This window comes from Emydura macquarii, unplaced genomic scaffold (genome assembly GCF_026122565.2).
Source record: "Emydura macquarii macquarii isolate MOO-44397 ecotype Brisbane River unplaced genomic scaffold, CSIRO-AGI_Emac_v2 contig_1288, whole genome shotgun sequence".
In the NCBI taxonomy this organism is placed as follows: Eukaryota; Metazoa; Chordata; order Testudines; family Chelidae; genus Emydura; species Emydura macquarii.
In genome coordinates, this window is record NW_027131425.1 from 77757 (window position 1) to 83351 (window position 5595).

The window sequence follows — 5595 nt, forward strand, 5'->3', positions numbered from 1 at the left end:
CACCCGGGGCAAACAGCCTTATCTCAAGCTGCGCTGGCCAGGAGCGGTTTGAACCCTGAGTGTGTTGTCAGGCCAGCCCTGTCTCCGCCAGTGTGACTTGAAAAGGGGCTGGAGGGTGGGGAGATGGAGAGTGGGGCAGCGTGGATCCTCGCCCAGGTGGAACAGCAAAACGTTGGGGGCTGGGTGTGCGTGTTTTGACTCCGAGGCCCGGCGTATCGGGGACTGTGTTTTGGATTCGAATTGTCCGGCTCTGTCCAGGGGGCCTGCCCTGAAGACTGGAGCTGGGCCAGTGTCAGGGGCTGCGGGCCCCTCGCTGGAACTGAGTGTGGTGGGATTGGCTGGCCCGCGCCCCGCTCCCCACACCAAAAGAAAGAGGAAGGGCTGAAGAGACTGACAGTCTCCAGGGCCAATGAGGAGAGGCCAATGCTCCAGGGCAGCCCAATTGACAGGGCAGGCAGGCCAATGAGGGAGGCAGGAGCCCAGGGGCCCGTCCTCCGTGTGAGCGGTTGCTGCCCGTGGCCCGGAGCAGGACCGATCTGAGGCGGCCACCGAAGTTGTGCTGGAGGCAGAGTGGCCGGGCTGAGGTCAAAGAGGGGGAGCCGGGGCAGCATAGACCAACCGCACCCGTGCAGGGCCAGGATAGAGCCACAGCAGGGCGCTGCGGGGCCAGGCCGGGACAGCGAGCACTGGCCGCACCCACACGACCCCGGCGCCGAGCGGCTGGTTGAGCGTGAGGGGGCCTGGGCAGGGCCTGGCACAGAGAGACGTCACCGGGCAAGAGGCCGCGCAGGCCGGACTCAGAGAGGGGTCATGACCCCACGGCATGGGGGGGCGATGCTGGGGAGATGGGTCCTGCCACCGGCACCTGGGTGCGTGTGGCCGGCGCCAGAGCTGGCTCCATCCCACAGTGTCCCCGCAGCCCCACCAGGGCCTGGGAGAGAGGCTGGGACGGATGAGGAGTACGTTGTATTTGGTGTGAACTGAACGTGGCTGGTGCGGAGAGAGCACTGGAGCGGGGCCAGCCTAGCCCTGGCCTAAGTGACCATGACAGGGCTGGGGGTCGAGCCTCCCAGGGATCCTGGGCCCAGCCTCATCGGGGTTACGAGGACTCTGCCCCCCGAGTCAGGCAGGGCTCCCGGTGAAGGGAGCTGCAGCGAGGACTCGGATCTGGTGCATTACAGCTTATTCCTTCGGACACCAGCAGAACCTCGCTGGCTGCCCTCACCAATAAGGGCCATTGTTCCAGGTGGGAACTGTAGCCTGATTTTGGGTGTTTTAGTAATTTGAATGGGGTTATAGGCTCGCCAATTGATCTGAGCAGAAGATAATGAGGTTCTTGTCCCAGAATCAAGCTCCAGAAGAGTTTTTAGGGACCCCGGGGTGCACAACAGGAAGGTTCACACTGATAGCCAAATCTGTATAATTGTATAAGCTTTTATTAAGGTAACATAAAATGACAGACAAATGACTGATTAAAAGGAAATAATAATCAGATGGATAATGGATAGGATTACAGTCTTATTTTAAAAACAACGAGAGTCCTGTAGCACTTTGAAGACTAACAAAATTAATTTCTGTAGGCATAAGCTTTCATGGGCTGTAATCCACTTCGTCAGACGTAAGGAATAGAAATCACATAGGAGGTATATACACACATATCCAAGGGTAAGTAACAACAGTGGGGAAGGTAGATAAAAGCAAAATCCATTCAGTTAGAGCAGCTGAGGCCTATTCACAACCATTGATTAGGAGGGGAGAATGTGTGAACAGTGACAATTACTTCTTGTAATGAGAGAACCATTCCAAGTCCCTATTCAGACCCAGGTTGATTGTGTCAAGTTTGCAGATGATTTCTAGCTAAGCAGTTTCTCTTTGAAGTCTGTTTTTGAAGTTTTTTTTTGTAGAAGTATGGCACTTTCAAGTCAGTGACAGAGTGTCCTGGGAGATTGACGTGCTCTCCCACTGATTTATGGATGTTATTTTTTATGTCTGATTTGTGTCCATTTATTCTTTTGCGTAGTGACAGTCCGGTTTGGCTACGAGATGCTTTGGATTAATATACACACACCCTTCCTTGATAACCTGGTTGAGAGAGATGTCTGGTTCCCCAACTCTTGAGTAGAGGGGTGGAGAGCCAGGCACAGCTCGAGAGCTAAGAGCTGTAAGGCTAAGACTAACGCTACAAATAATACTAAGTGTAAAAGGAATCTTAATACACTAAAAGAAGCTTCAAGGAGGAGTAGCTGACGACTGCCCCAAGTCACACGATTTGCCCCTTCTCATACCCTGAGCAATATGGGTCCTTCTAAGTCCAAACTTAGATTCTTCAGCCCCAACTTATTAGGGCACTCTTATTCTATAGGCTGGCAGGTTCGTGCGTATTAATGACACATCCACAGCCTTTCCAGATGGTTCGTTTATCTCACCTTTGTTATTTCTGGCCCTTTGTGGGTTCTGTGGCGTATCTGTGAAGTTTACTTGGGCATAACCTGAGACAGTTTTGATGCCTCCAGACTTACCTAGGGTAAAGGTTATAACATCTATGTCTTATCCTTTAACTCAGCATTACTTATCTGGGCCAAAGGCCCCAAACATACACCTGCTAACAGCCCTAGCTTTCATACAGGATATGGCCTGTAAGGTATCTTGCATTACAGCTATAATGCTTTAATATGAATCTATGATTCTATTATAACGACCATACTTACATCTATAAGGAAAGATAGTGAGGCGCGGGCATCTAGTTTAGCCCTCTCGTGGGTACTGTGCCCTCTTCGGCTATGACTATGGCATGCCTGGGTGGGAGCGGGGGGAGGCCCAGTCCCAGTCCCACCCTCTGCCCCAGGCCCCGACCCAGGGACCCTGTGTGGAGTAGTCTTCAAACTGCCCAGTCTGTGACTTACTCCCTTCCCTGGGTCACCTGTCTTTGGCCCCACTGCTTGCAGTCTGCTTCCTGGAACTGGGTGGGGAGGGGTTCTCCCTCAGGCCTGTGCCTGGGGTCTCTGGCCATAGCTAGACAGGTACCCCCCTCCTCTTGTCTCTGGTACCTTTGGGGTTGTAATATGTGGCAGTGGTTGCTCCAAGTCCCCGCTCCGCTCCTTCTCCTAACTCCCTTCCAACTGCCCCTGTCTGCCTGACAGGGAGGCTTTTAACTGCGGGGGCAAGCTCCTTGAATGGCCTCAGCTGGCCTAATTGGCCTAATTGCCCCGGAGTAGCCCCAGCTGGATCACCTAGGGAACAGGGATTTGTTCATTCTGGGGCTAATATAGACCCCCTCCACTACTCTCCTGTAGCCATCAGGTCTGGCCCTGTCGCAATAGATAGATCTGTATGTGCCAGCAAGCAGGCTAGTCCTATAGGCTACAGAACTCCAGGAATCATTATCCCTCAGGGTTCCCATTTCTGAGCCAGAGTCTAGAGACAGGCCAGCATTTCCCAAGCAGTAACAGCCTCCTGAAATGAAAGCAGCCTCCACTCCCACTCAGTCCCTTTCAGAGAGTCCAGGAGCTCTCCGGGGTAGGGGAAACTACAGACCTGTGCTGGGATTGCAATAGTTAAACCAGCCAGACACGCAGCCCCCCGGCCAATCGTTCTACTAAGTATTCCAAGGGTTTAAGCACGCTGGAGACCTATGGACGCCAAGCCACATGGGATCATCAGCCGGATTCCCTGTTGGAGCAAATTCATGCCCTGCGGACTGGGGGTAGGGGAGTGAGGCAAGATCTGGGTTCAGCTGCTGGCTCTGTCACAGACTCTGTGGGACCTTAAGCAAGCTATCTCACCTCGTCTGTGTCCACTCCCCATCAGTACAATGGGGCTCCTGCCCCTTTGCCCTGTCTGTTTAGCAGAGCTGCCCAAAACATCCCATTTTTCCCCTGGGAAAAATGTCAATTTTGGGATGGGAAAAAAATTAAATTAAAATTTTCATTTTGAATTGAAATGTTTTAACTTGGGCTTTCAACTCCCTTCCTCCAATTTGAGGTTTTGGCTGTCCCCCGCTTTGCATTTTTTTGGGGGGGCAAAACACTAAATGTTTTCCATGTGGGAAAAAGGAAACTAAAATTTTTGGTTTCAATTTTCTGGGTCGAAAAATCCAAAGATTCTTCACCCTCCGATTGTTTTAGTGCCACCAGGATTTTGACAAAACTGACTTTTTTAATGAAAAAGTCATTAGAAAAATTCTGGTCACTCTTGTTAGGTGGTGAACTCTGTGGGGTGGGGGCCATCGGGCTGAGTGTTAGTGCAATCCCTCAGCGAGGTGCTAGTGCAGTACTAATAACATTCTTCACTTCCTGTCCTCGAGTGGGGTCGCGGTGCTGCATGTCGCCCGGTAGATGGCTGTTGGGCGCAGTGACCCCTTGGTGGCTTCTATCGCCAACATCCTCAGCGAGTTCCATAGGTTGACTGTGTGTTGTGTGAAGAAGTATTTCCTTTTGTAAACCTGCTGCTTATTAATGTCCTCGGGTGATCCCTGGTTTTTAGAAAGGTGCCAGCCCTAGCTCACAGGCTTGACAAGGTGGCACTCTGGGAAATATGTAAATGGTTGTTTCACCACCCTCATAGTGTTTAATTACAGCTGCCTGCCTGTTTTTAGATGAAGCTGCATTTATGTCTGACTCCAATATTGCAGTCTCTCCAAAAAGGGACTCTGTTTACAAGGGGCCTTTATGGTACCTGATTAAAAAGAGGCAGAGAAATTTGATGCGAGTAGCACTTTAAAAAAACAGGGGAGGAGGAGGAGACAAAGAAAAAATGGAAGTGATGTTACATGTGACGAGAAGCCAAACAGTTATAGCAAAGTTTTTCTGCAAGCTGTGTGCCTGACAGGGACTTATGGGTAGTGAAGTGAACAGACAAACAAGCTATCCTTAGATTGCTGGAGCTCTGTATTCAATTCTCACTTGTGTCATGAGTGTAGCGTTCTCAGCAGACTTGTATTATTTTTAAAGGAGCAGCTAGAGAGCTCACCTGAGATCAGACCCCGGTGCGCTATACAGACATGGTGAGAGAGTGTCCCGGCCCTGACAAGTTTACAATATAACTAGATAAAGGAAGTATTATTACCCTCGTTTTACAGGTGGGGAAACTGAGGCACAGAGCAGCAAATTGACTTGCCCCAGGCCACACAGGAAATCTGCGGTAGATCCAGGAATTGAACTTAGGCTTCCTGCAGCCTAGTGGAGCATCTTCACTACAAGCCCATCCTTCTTTTTGCCTGTGTAGTTTACCTTTATCACAGAACAACCACACAGGTGGGCGGCTCTGCTCAGAAGCCTTTTCCCTGGAATTGGTAGCGGGTGGACAAGGTCAGGCCTGGCGTGCATTAGCAGAGCTGTGGTGAGTAGAATTCCAGTCACCTCTGAGCCTGGAGCTAAGGAGATGTTGCACAGCCCCTGACTGCTTTTTGTCTGGCTTTAACCAGTGTGATCAGTCCCTCCATTTTAAATGTTATCCCCACATTAGAAATGAAAAATATGCATCTAACCCCATCAAATCAGTTTCAGAAATTCTATCTAGAATATCACAGCTTAAGGGCCAGATCTTCACTTTCACCTTCATTACAGCTCCACGGATTTGCCACAGCTGAAGATCTGG